Here is a 13,385-nt window from a genome sequence, read left to right as displayed (position 1 = left end):
ATGAACCTCCCTTGTTCACCAATGAACTAAGTGATCTGGATCAACTGACATTACCTCAGAAAAAATAGGATCCTGGAAAGTTCATAATACCTTGTACCATAGGCAACATGATCTTTGAAAAGGCTCTGTGTGACCTTGGTTCAGGGATAAACCTCATGCCCCTCTCTGTAATAGAGAAACTAGGAATCTTTGGGGTACAAGCTGCTAAAATCTCATTAGAGATGGCAGACAATTCAAGAAAATAGGCTTATGGACAAGTAGAGGACGTGTTAGTAAAGGTTGAAGGCCTTTACATCCCTGCTGATTTCATAGTCCTAGATACTGGGAAGGATGAGGATGAATTCATCATCCTTGGAAGACCCTTCCTAGCCACAGCAAGAGCTATGATTGATGTTGACAGAGGCGAACTAGTCCTTCAATTGAATGAGGACTCCCTTGTGTTTGCAACTCAAGGTCATCCCTCTGTAAACATGGAGAGGAAGCATAAAAAGCTTCTCTCACTGCAGAGTCAACTAGAGCCCCCACAGTCAAACTCTAAGTTTGGTGTTGGGAGGCCACAACCAAACTCTAAGTTTGGTGTTGAACTCCCATATCCAAATTCTAAGTTTGGTGTTGGGGAGTCTCAACAATGCTCTGATCATCTGTGAGGCTCCATGAGAGCCCACTGTCAAGCTATTGACATTAAAGAAGCGCTTGTTGGGAGGCAACCCAATTTTTATTTATATAATTTTTATTCTTTTTCATGTTTTATTAGGTTCATGATCATGTGGAGTCACAAAATAAATATAAAAATTGAAAATAGAATCAAAAACAGCAGAAGAAAAATCACACCCTGGAGGAAGACCTTAATGGCGTTTAAACGCCAGTAAGAAGCATCTGGCTGGTGTTCAACGCCAGAACAGAGCATGGTTCTGGCGCTGAACGCCCAGAACAAGCATGGTTCTGGCGTTCAACGCCAGAAATGGGCAACAAATGGGCGTTCAACGCCCAGAACAAGCACCAATCTGGCGCTGAACACCCAGAGTTGTGTGCAAGGGCATTTTGCATGCCTAATTTGGTACAAGGTTGTAAATCCTTGAACACCTCAGGATCTGTGGACCCCACAGGATCCCCACCTACCTCCACTCACTTCTTCTCACCCCTCTTTCACACAATCCTATAAACACTCTTCCCCAAAACTCTTCACCAATCACCTCAATCTCTCTTCCCTATCACCACTTCACCACTCACATGCATCCACTCTTCCCCATAAACCTACCTCATAAACCCCACATACCTTCAAAATTCAAAATCAATTTCCCACCCAAAACCACCCTTATGGCCGAACCTTACCCCCCTCCCTTCCCTATATATAGCCCTCCATTCTTCCTCATTTTCACACAACACAACCCTCTCTTCTCTTCTTGGCCGAATACACCCCTCCCCCCTCTCCTCCATATCTTCTTCTTCTTCATCTATTCTTTCTTTTCTTGCTCGAGGGTGAGCAATATTCTAAGTTTGATGTGGTAAAAGCATAAGCTTTTTGTTTTTCCATTACCATTGATGGAACCTAAGACCGGAGAATCCTCTAGAAAAGGGAAAGGGAAGACAAAAGCTTCCACCTCCGAGTCATGGGAGATGGAAAGATTCATCTCCAAAGCTCATCAAGACCACTTCTATGATGTTGTGGTCAAGAAGAAGGTGATCCTCGAGGTCCCTTTCAAGCTCAAGAAGAATGAGTATCCGGAGATCCGACATGAAATCCAAAGAAGAGGTTGGGAAGTTCTAACAAACCCCATCCAACAAGTCGGCATCCTAATGGTTCAAGAGTTCTATGCCAATGCATGGATCACTAGGAACCATGATCAAAGTAAGAACCCAAACCCAAAGAATTATATTACAATGGTTCGGGGGAAATACTAAGATTTTAGTCCAGAAAATGTGAGGTTGGCATTTAACTTGCCTATGATGCAAGGAGATGCACGCCCCTACACTAGAAGGGTCAACTTTAATCAAAGGTTGGACCAAGTCCTCAGGGACATATGTGTGGAAGGAGCTCAATGGAAGATTGACTCCAAAGGCAAGCCGGTTCAATTAAGAAGACTGGACCTCAAGCCTGTGGCTAGAGGATGGTTGGAGTTCATCCAACGCTCCATCATCCCCACTAGCAACCGATTTGAAGTTACTGTGGATCGGGCCATCATGATTCATAGCATCATGATTGGAGAGGAAGTAGAAGTTCATGAAGTCATCTCCCTTGAATTCTACAAAATAGCCGAAAAGCCCTCTCCTGGGGCAAGGCTAGCTTTTCCTCATCTTATTTGCCATCTATGTTACTCAGCTGGAGCGTTCATAGAAGGAGACATTACCATTGAGGAAGAGAAGCCCATCACTAAGAAAAGGATGGAGCAAACAAGAGAGCCCAGTCATGGATCTCAAGAGATGCATGAAGCTCATCACCATGAGATCCCAGAGATGCCTCAAATGCATTTTCCTCCACAAAACTATTGGGAGCAAATCAACACCTCCCTAGGAGAATTAAGTTCTAACATGGGACAATTAAGGGTGAAACATCAAGAGCACTCCATCATCCTTCATGAAATAAGAGAAGATCAAAAAGCAATAAGGAAGGAGCAACAAAGATAAGGAAGAGACATAGAAGAGCTCAAGGACATCATTGGTTCCTCAAGAAGGAAACGCCACCATCACTAAGGTGGACTCATTCCTTGTTCTTACATTCTCTATTTTTCATTTTCTCTATGTTAAGTGCTTATCCATGTTTGTGTCTTCATTACATGATCATTAGTATTTAGTAACTTTGTCTTAAAGTTATGAATGTCCTATGAATCCATCACCTCTCTTAAATGAAAACTGTTTTAATTCAAAAGAACAAGAAGTACATGAGTTTCGAATTTATCCTTGAACTTAGTTTAATTATATTGATGTGGTGACAATACTTTTTGTTTTCTGAATGAATGCTTGAACAGTGCATATGTCTTTTGAAGTTGTTGTTTAAGAATGTTAAATATGTTGGCTCTTGAAAGAATGATGATAAGGAGACATGTTATTTGATAATCTGAAAAATCATAAAAATGATTCTTGAAGCAAGAAAAAGCAGCAAAGAACAAAGCTTGCAGAGAAAAAAAAAAGAAAAAAAATATAGGCGAAAAAAAATAAAAGGAAAAAGTAAGCAGAAAAAGCCAAAAGCTCTTAAAACCAAGAGGCAAGAGCAAAAAGCCAATAACCCTTAAAACCAAAAGGCAAGGGTAAATAAAAAGGATTCCAAGGCTTTGAGCATCAGTGGATAGGAGGGCCTAAAGGAATAAAATCCTGGCCTAAGCGGCTAAACCAAGCTGTCCCTAACCATGTGCTTGTAGCGTGAAGGTGTCAAGTGAAAACTTGAGACTGAGCGGTTAAAGTCAAGGTCCAAAGCAAAAGAAGAGTGTGCTTAAGAACCCTGGACACCTCTAATTGGGGACTTTAGCAAAGCTGAGTCACAATCTGAAAAGGTTCACCCAATTATGTGTCTGTGGCATTTATGTATCCGGTGGTAATACTGGAAAACAAAGTGCTTAGGGCCACGGCCAAGACTCATAAAATAGTTGTGTTCAAGAATCATCATACTGAACTACGAGAATCAATAACACTATCTGAACTCTGAGTTCCTATAGATGCCAATCATTCTGAACCTCAATGGATAAAGTGAGATGCCAAAACTATTCAAGAGGCAAAAAGCTACAAGTCCCGCTCATCTGATTGGAGCTATGTTTCATTGATAGTTTGGAATTTATAGTATATTCTCTTCTTTTTATCCTATTTGATTTTCAGTTGCTTGGGGACAAGCAACAATTTAAGTTTGGTGTTGTGATGAGCGGATAATTTATACGCTTTTTGGCATTGTTTTTAGTATGTTTTTAGTAGAATCTAGTTACTTTTAAGGATGTTTTCATTAGTTTTTATGTTAAATTCACATTTCTGGACTTTACTATGAGTTTGTGTGTTTTTCTATGATTTCAGGTATTTTCTGGCTGAAATTGAGGGACTTGAGCAAAAATCAGATTCAGAGGTTGAAGAAGGACTGCTGATGCTGTTGGATTCTGACCTCCCTGCACTCAAAGTGTATTTTCTGGAGCTACAGAACTTAAAATGGCGCGCTTCTAATTGTGTTGGAAAGTAGACATCTAGGGCTTTCCAGAAATATATAATAGTCCATACTTTGGCCGAGTTTAGATGACGTAAAAGGGCGTTGAACGCGAGTTCTACGCTGCTGTCTGGAGTTAAACGCCAGAAACACGTCACAAGCCAGAGTTGAACGCCAGAAATACGTTACAAACTGGCATTCAACTCCAAGATTGACCTCTACATGTGTAACATTCAAGCTCAGCCCAAGCACACACCAAGTGGGCCCCGGAAGTGGATTTATGCATCAATTACTTACTTCTGTAAACCCTAGTAACTAGTTTAGTATAAATAGGACTTTTTACTATTGTATTAGACATCTTTTGATCATCTTTGATCAGTTTTATGCTATCTTAGACTTTCATGGGGGCTGGCCATTCGGCCATGCCTGGACCATTATCACTTATGTATTTTCATACGGTAGAGTTTCTGCACTCCATAGATTAAGGTGTGGAGCTCTGCTGTTCCTCAAAGATTAATGCAAAGTACTACTGTTTTTCTATTCAATTCAACTTATTCCGCTTCTAAGATATTCATTCGCACTTCAACCTGAATGTGATGAACATGACAATCATCATCATTCCCTATGAACGCGTGCCTGACAACCACTTCCGTTCTACCTTAGATTGAATGAGTATCTCTTGGATCTCTTAATCAGAATCTTCGTGGTATAAGCTAGATTGATGGCGGCATTCATGAGAGTCCGGAAAGTCTAAACCTTGTCTGTGGTATTCCGAGTAGGACTCTGGGATTGAATGACTGTGACGAACTTCAAACTCGCGAGTGCTGGGCGTAGTGACAGACGCAAAAGGAGGGTGAATCCTATTCCAGCATGATCGAGAACCTCAGATGATTAGCCGTGCTGTGACAGAGCATTTGGACCATTTTCACAAGAGGATAGGATGCAGCCATTGGCAAGGGTGATGCCTCCAGACGATTAGCCATGCAGTGACAGCGCATCGGACCATTTTCCAGAGAGGATTGAAAGTAGCCATTGACAACGGTGATGTCCTTACATAAATCCAGCCATGGAAAGGAGTAAGACTGATTGAATGAAGACAGCAGGAAAGCAGAGGTTCAGAGGAACGAAAGCATCTCTATACACTTATCTGAAATTCTCACCAATGATATACATAAGTGTTTCTATCCTTATTTTCTATCTATTTATTATTTATGTTCGAAAACTCCATAACAATTTTCTATCTGCCTGACTGAGATTTACAAGGTGACCATAGCTTGCTTCATACCAACAATCTCCGTGGGATCGACCCTTACTCCGTAAGGTTTATTACTTGGATGACCCAGTGCACTTGCTGGTTAGTTGTATCGAAGTTGTGAATGAAAAACGATTTATTAAGACGTGCGTACAGAGTTTCTGGCGCCGTTGCCTGAGATCACAATTTCGTGCACCATCGGTCACGCAAACGCGTGACATGATTTATGCTGGTGGCGTGAGGGCAGCCTCGCGTTCACGTAACTTTCTGTTTCAAGCTCATTTTGCTAGAATTTAGAGTGATGCGTTCGCGTGGGTGATGCGATCGCGTGAATGACCATATTGTGAAAAATGACGTGGATGCGTGGGACACGCGTTAGCGTGGGGCACGCGTTCGCGTGGTAAGGCTTGTGCTTCTAGCACCGTTCCAGCCCCATTCCAGCCTAAAATTCTGCCATACACCCCTTTTTACGTCGATTTTGGGGCACGCATTCGCGTGGGTGACACAGACGCGTGGGAGGCTATTTTTCCACATGACGCGGACGCGTCAGCGATGCGGTCACGTGAGCGTATTTGTGCCAAAGGCACGCCTCCAGCCGCGCTTTCGCTTGACTCTCTGTAAAATCTATTTTCTTCCTTGAGGCACATATGACGCGGACGCGTCGGCGACGCTGTCGCGTCGCGTGCCATGTTTTTTTTTTAATAATGCAGTATGTAGAATGCAATGCTAATATGAATGTTATTCATGATTCCAGGTCCAATCAAAACTCAAAAACAAACAAATAGACTAGAATTAAAACTGAAAAAAAGGACGATCATACCATGGTGGGTTGTCTCCCACCTAGCACTTTTAGTTAAAGTCCTTAAGTTGGACATTCTGGTAAGCTTCTTGCTATGGTGGCTTGTGCTTGAATTCATCCATAAATCTCCACCAATATTTGGAATGCCAACAGCCTCCGGGGTCCCAAACTATGCACGTAAAACCCTTGAGTAAGTTCAAACATGTTTCAAGGCTCCTGGGGTGCTGAATGTCAAAATAGTTTCTAGGATCCCAAACTTTACTTTTACACCCGTCTTTGTCTTGGTCTGCATTTTTCTAGCCGGGTGGTAAGTAATCTGAATTCTCACTGCAGTGACCAAACAACATCCTAGACCCATTCAATTGAGCTTTGCACCAACACTTGTACTCCAGTGCGAAATGCGGAACCTTAATGAACCTTGCCTGACAACTCCAACCACTAACCATCTTCCTCTTACTCTTAATGCCACAAAGAGCTCTAAGTTGACCATCCGTCTCCAGTAGCCCATATTCAAGTGGGAAAGTAAAGGATAAGGATAGGAATTTTTCCCACTTGAACGTTGTGTTGGACGGTAATGGCCTTGGGAGAGGTGTTTCTAATGAATTTGCAAGCTCCACTCCCTTGTGCTCTTCTCTGACAACTTCCACCTCTTTGCAAGCTTCTTCAATATCAACCTCTTCTTCTTGGTAGCTTTCTTCCAATTCAATCTCTTCTTCATTGCTCACCAAGGGCATGGGAGGTTGTGCCTCTTCTTCTTGAATCTCCATCTCTTGATCAACCTCTTCCAAGTCTTCAACTATGATATGCCTTGGAGGTTGTACACCTTCCTCAACATCAACATCAAACACCTTGGAAGGAGGCTCTATGACTTGACCTTCCCATGGAGGTTCAGCATCTCCTAAGTCTGCAACTATTTCTTCCTTTTCAATAATTGCTGCTTTGTCGAGTTATTTAAGTATAAAATCGTACTCCTCCTTGATGATTTCTTTTCTATGACAACTCCCTTCAATTATTCCTTCATCTTCAAGGGTCTCTTCTACCTTCATCTTTAGTGCCTCCTCTAGCTCCTTATGAAGTATGGATTCGCGAAGATGATCCCTTCTCTCTTGTTCCATGTCAATAGAATCATTGGGATCATGTTGCTCTTGGATTGATGGATGTGGGTGATCTTCCATGGATGGTGGTTATGGGATGGAGAGATCATTCTGTGGTTGAAAAGGAAGTGCACTAGAACTTGAGGGTTGATTGTTGAAGGTATTCGGTGGTCCAATTTGGGCGACGAGATCTTGTATAGCAGAGTTTAGATCGGTAAGTGCTTTCTCCATGGATGTTTGCCTTTGGTGCATAACTCTAAGAGTGCTAGTATCCAATGGAGGTTGGGGTGGATAGGAGGGTTCATTTGTTGGGAGAAAGGGTTCATGGTAGGAAGGTGGTTCATCTTGATAATGGCATGGAGATGGTGAATATTGAGGTGGTGGCTCATGAGAGTAATTTTGTTGGAATGGGGGTGGTTCTATGTACGGTTCATTTGCCTCATAAGGTGGTTGGTATGGTGCATATGGGTTAGGGTCATATGGAGGTGAATGGTGGAAAGGGGCTTGTGAGTATGGTGGTCCAAAGTCATGTTGAGGAGGGGGTTCATAGGCATATGGTGGTGGTTGTTGATAGTCCATTGGAGGTGGTTGTTGCCATGAGGGTTGATCAAATCCTTGTGGCTCCTCCCATCTTTGATTATTCCATCCTTGATGCATGTTCTCATTGTAATCTCCTCTTCCTGCAACATAATTGTAACCAGCCTCATAGCCAAAGGGGTGAGAGTTCATAGTAGTAGGAGAAAATAAGAACAATAATTAATAAAAAGCAAATATTTACAATAACCAATAATAAGGCACACGTTTGCAATTTCCCGGCAATGGCGCCATTTTGATGAATTGGATTTCCTGTCGGTAAAAAAATTCACAAATATAGTTGCGTTGTAAGTATAGCTTCTAAACCAACAGAAAATCCTTTTGTACAAACGTTTGGTTGTCACAAGTAACAAAACCCAATAAAATTTATAACCGAAGTATTTAAACCTCGGGTCGTCTCTCAAGGAATTGCAGGGAGGTGTATTTATTATTGATTATGGAAAACAGTGTTTTTGGGTTTTAAAAGGTTTGAACAAGGGAAATAAATTACAGGAATTAATAAATTAATAACTAATAAAACTCTTGGCAAGGTATGAATACTGGAAGTCCTATCCTAGTTATCCTTATCAATGGTGATGAGAATTATATTTTTGCTCCCACTAAGTCAACCTCTAACTATGAAGGTTAGTCAAGTGGATAAATCAATTTAACACCTAAAGTCCTAGTCAACTCCTAAGGAAAGACTAAAGTTATAGGAATTTAAATCAATCAGCAAAGATAACAATTATCAATCACGATGAGTTTGACAACTCAAGAGTCACCAATTAATCAACCAAAGCCAAAAGGGAAAAATCTAAATTATTTATATAAATAAAGGAAAGCAATCATAATTCTGAAATACCTCAAATTGCATTAATAAAAGAAAATCAATCCAAACATAAAGAGTTCATAAACTAAATTGAGAAAATAAATAAAAAGGAATATTAAATCTGGGAATTGAGAAGAAGAAATCCTAATTCCTTTAAGAGGAATCCTAATCCTAAATCCTAAGAGAGAGGAGAGAATCTCTCTCTCTAAAAACTACATCTAATCTTAAAATTGTGTATTTGAAAGTATGATTATTTGTCTGTTGTATGATGAATGGATGCATTTCCCTACTTTATAGCCTCTAATCTGCATTTTCCGGGCTGAAAACTGGGTCAAAAACATCCCAGAAATCGCTGGAGGTGATTTCTGGTACGTACAGGTCGCGGCAAAGTGACGCGGAGGCATCGTCCACGCATTTGTGTGGATTGCATTTTTGCCAGGTCACGCGTCCGCGTAATCCACGCGTTCGCGTCGCTTGACTTCGGGGCATGATGAGCAGATAATTTATACGCTTTTTGGCATTGTTTTTACATAGTTTTTAGTATGATTTAGTTAGTTTTTAGTATATTTTTATTAGTTTTTAAATAAAAATCACATTTCTAGACTTTACTATGAGTTTGTGTGTTTTTTTATGATTTCAGGTATTTTCTGGCTAAAATTGAGGGACTTGAGCAAAAATCTGATTCAGAGACTGAAGAAGGACTGCAGATGCTGTTGGATTCTAACCTCCCTGCACTCAAAGTGGATTTTCTGGAGCTACAGAAGTCCAAATGGTGCGCTCTCAATTGCGTTGGAAAGTAGACATCTAGGGCTTTCCAGCAATATATCATAGTCCATACTTTGCTCGAGTTTAGATGATGCAAACTGGCGTTCAACGCCGGTTCTCTGCCCTATTCCGGCGTTAAACGCCAGAAACAAGTTGCAAAGCAGAGTTAACGCCAGAAACAAGTTACAAACTGGCGTTCAACTCCAAGGAAGACCTCTACATATGAAAGCTCAATGCTCAGCCCAAGCACACACCAAGTGGACCCGGAAGTGGATTTCTGCATCATTTACTTATTTTCTATAACCCTAGTCACTAGTCTAGTATAAAAAATACTTTTAGTGATTTATTTTATGATTTTTGATCAGTTTTATGCTATCTTAGACCTTTATGGAGGCTGGCCATTCGGCCAGGCCTGGACCTTCATCACTTATGTATTTTCAACGGTAGAGTTTCTACACACCATAGATTAAGGTGTGGAGCTCTGCTGTTCCTCATGAATTAATGCAAAGTACTATTGTTTTTCTATTCAACTCAAGCCTATTTCTTCTCTAAGATATTCATTCACACACAAGAACATGATGAATGTGATGATTATGTGACGCTCATCATCATTCTCACTTATGAACGCGTGCCTGACAAACACTTCCGTTCTACATGAAAACAAGCTTGAATGCATATCTCTTAGCCTCCTGATTCACGATCAGAGTCTTCGTGGTATAGGATAAAATTATTGGCGGCCATTCTTGAGATCCGGAAAGTCTAAACCTTGTCTGTGGTATTCTGAGTAGGATCGGGGAAGGGATGGCTGTGACGAGCTTCAAACTCGCGAGTGCTGGGCGTAGTGACAGACGCAAAAGGATTATTGAATCCTATTCCAGCAGGATCGAGAACCGACAGATGATTAGCCGTGAGGTGACAGGGCATTTTGGACTATTTTCACTGAGAGGACGGGATGTAGCCATTGACAACGGTGATGCCCAACGTACAGCTTGCCATGGAAAGCAGTATGAAGGATTGAATGAAGGCAATAGGAAAGCAGAGATTCAGAAGGAACAAAGCATCTCCATACGCTTGTCTAAAATTCTCACCAATGAATTACATAAGTATCTCTATCTTATTTTATGTTTTATTTATATTTTAATTATCAAATCTCCATAACCAATTGAATCTGCCTGACTGAGATTTACAAGGTGACCATAGTTTGCTTCAAGCCGACAATCTCCGTGGGATCGACCCTTACTCACGTAAAGTTTATTACTTGGACGACCCAGTGCACTTGCTGGTTAGTTGTGCAAAGTTTTGACAAAGAATTAAGATTATGAACGTGCGTATTAAGTTTTTAGCGCCGTTACCAAGGAATGAACGATCACGATTTCGTGCACCAAGTTTTTGGCGCCGTTGCCGGGGATTGTTCGAGTTTGGACAACTGACGGTTCATCTTGTTACTCAGATTAGGTAATTTTTTTTTATTTTAAGCTTTTTGTTTTTATTATTTTTATTTTCGAAAAATCTTCAAAAAAAATTAAAAAATTAAATTATTCTATGACTTCAGAATTTTTAAGAATGAATTCTAGAGTTTCTTCATGATCTGTTGAAGCCTGGCTGGCTGTCAAGCCATGTCTAAATTTTTGGACTGAGGCTTCCACTTATCATGGCAAGAGCCCTTGGACTCTCATCTAATCAGCTGTTATATGCCTGATTTGTATGTGCTGGAGCTTGGCTAGCCATTGGCCATGTCTATTGTTTTGGACCGGAGCTTTCACTGAAAGCTTGGCTGGCTAGTGAGCCATGTCTAATTTCCAGACCTGAGCTTTAGACTAACATTGCATGATTCCTGGAATTCTCATTAAAAATTTTGAAATTCCTATTTTTCTTTTTCCAATTAATTTTCAAAAAAAAATACAAAAAAAATTTAATAAACTCATAAAACCAAAAATATTTTATGTTTCTTGTTTGAGTCAAGTGTCAATTTTTAAGTTTGGTGTCAATTGCAAGTGTTTTAATTTTCCTTTAATTTTCGAAAATTTATCAAATGTTCTTCATTGATCTTCAAATTGTTCTTGATGATTTTTCGTGTTTGATCTTTGCATTTTCTTGTTTTGTGTCTTTTCTTGTTTTTCATATGCATTTTCAATTTGTTAGTGTCTAAAGTTTGAAAATTTCTAAGTTTGATGTCTTGCATGTGTGTCTTTTCATAAAAATTTTCAAAAACATGTTCTTGATGTTCATCTTGACATTCAAAGTGTTCTTGGTGTTCATCTTGACATTCAAAGTGTTCTTGCATGCATTGTATGTTTTGATTCATAATTTTCCTGTTTTGAGTCTTTTCATTGTTTTTCTTTTTCATCATTAAAAATTCAAAAATAAAAAAAAATATCTTTCTCTTTTTTTCTCATAAAATTCAAAAATTTGAGTTGACTTTTTCAAAAATTTTTAAAATATAGTCGTTTCTTATGAGTCAAATCAAATTTTCAATTTAAAAATTCTATCTTTTTCAAATCTTTTTTTTCAAAAATCCAATCTTTTTCATTTTTTCTTTCATAATTTCGAAATTTTCAAAATTTATTTTCAAAATCTTTTTCTTATTTCTATTTCATATTTTCAAAATTAATTCTAACAATTAATGTGATTGATTCAAAAATTTTAAAGTTTGTTACTTGCCTATTAAGAAAGGTTCAAGCTTTAAATTTTAAAATCATATCTTTTTGTTTCTTGTTAGTCAAGTAATCAACTTTAATTTTCAAAATCAAATCTTTTTAAATTTCTTTTTCAAATCTTTTTTAAAATAAATTTCAATCACATCTTTTTCAAAATCAATTTCAAAATCTTTTCTAACTTCTTATTTTTTCAAAATTGATTTTCAGATCTTTTTCAAGTAATCTTATCTTTTTGTTTGATTCTTATTTTTTTCAAACTTACCTAAATAATTTTCGCTCTCTAATTTTTGAAAATCACTAACCTCTTTTTCAAAATTACTTTTTAATTAACTAATTGTTTTAAATTCTAATTTAATTTAATTTAATTTTTCTTTTTTTAAAACTTTCGAATTTTAACTTTAATTTTAAATTAAAAACAAAAATATTTTTATTTTATCTTGTTTAATTTTCGAATTCTTCCCTCTCTCATCTCCTTCTAATTATTTATTTATCTACGAACACTTCTCTTTCACTCAAAAATTTGAACCCACTCTTCTCCTGTGTTTGAATTCTTATCATTTCCTTCTTCTATTCTTCTCTTCTTATACTTACATAAAGAATCTCTATACTGTGACATAGAGGATTCTATATTTTCTTTTGTGTTCTCTTCTTTTTCATATGAGCAGGAACAAGGATAAGAACATTCTTGTTGAAGCTGATCCTGAACCTGAAAGGACTTTGAAGAGGAAGCTAAGGGAAGCTAAAGCACAACTCTCTGGAGAAAATCTGACAGAAATTTTCGAAAAAGAAGGAGACATGGCCGAACCCAACAACAATGCAAGGAAGATGCTTGGTGACTTCACTGCACCAAATTCCAGCTTACATGGAAGAAGCATCTTAATCCCTGCCATTGGAGCAAACAATTTTGAGCTAAAACCTCAATTAGTTTCTCTGATGCAACAGAATTGCAAGTTTCATGGACTTCTATCAGAAGATCCTTTTCAGTTCTTAACTGAATTCTTGCAGATCTGTGATACTGTTAAGACCAATGGGGTTGATCCCGAGGTCTACAGGCTTATGCTTTTCCCGTTTGCTGTAAGAGACAGAGCTAGAATATGGTTGGACTCTCAACCTAAAGATAGCCTGAACTCTTGGGATAAGCTGGTCACAGCTTTCTTAGCCAAGTTCTTTCCTCCTCAAAAGCTTAGCAAGCTTAGAGTGGATGTTCAAACCTTCAAACAGAAAGAAGGTGAATCCCTCTATGAAGCTTGGGAGAGATATAAGCAACTGACCAAAAAGTGTCCTTCTGACATGCTT

The 13,385-nt window shown here is 38.9% G+C and overlaps 1 non-coding gene across 1 annotated transcript; it reads right to left on the bottom strand.

Moving 5' to 3' along the window:
* Nucleotides 1–13,277: 13,277 nt before the first annotated feature.
* LOC112773560 (small nucleolar RNA R71) lies at nt 13,278–13,385 on the bottom strand. The gene has a single exon (XR_003188105.1). It is a non-coding gene; the product is annotated as a small nucleolar RNA R71 (small nucleolar RNA).

Source organism: Arachis hypogaea, chromosome 18, assembly GCF_003086295.3.
Source record: "Arachis hypogaea cultivar Tifrunner chromosome 18, arahy.Tifrunner.gnm2.J5K5, whole genome shotgun sequence".
Taxonomy (NCBI): domain Eukaryota; kingdom Viridiplantae; phylum Streptophyta; class Magnoliopsida; order Fabales; family Fabaceae; genus Arachis; species Arachis hypogaea.
The sequence above is the reverse complement of the archived record's forward strand: the minus strand, read 5'-3'. Positions and strand labels throughout refer to the sequence as shown.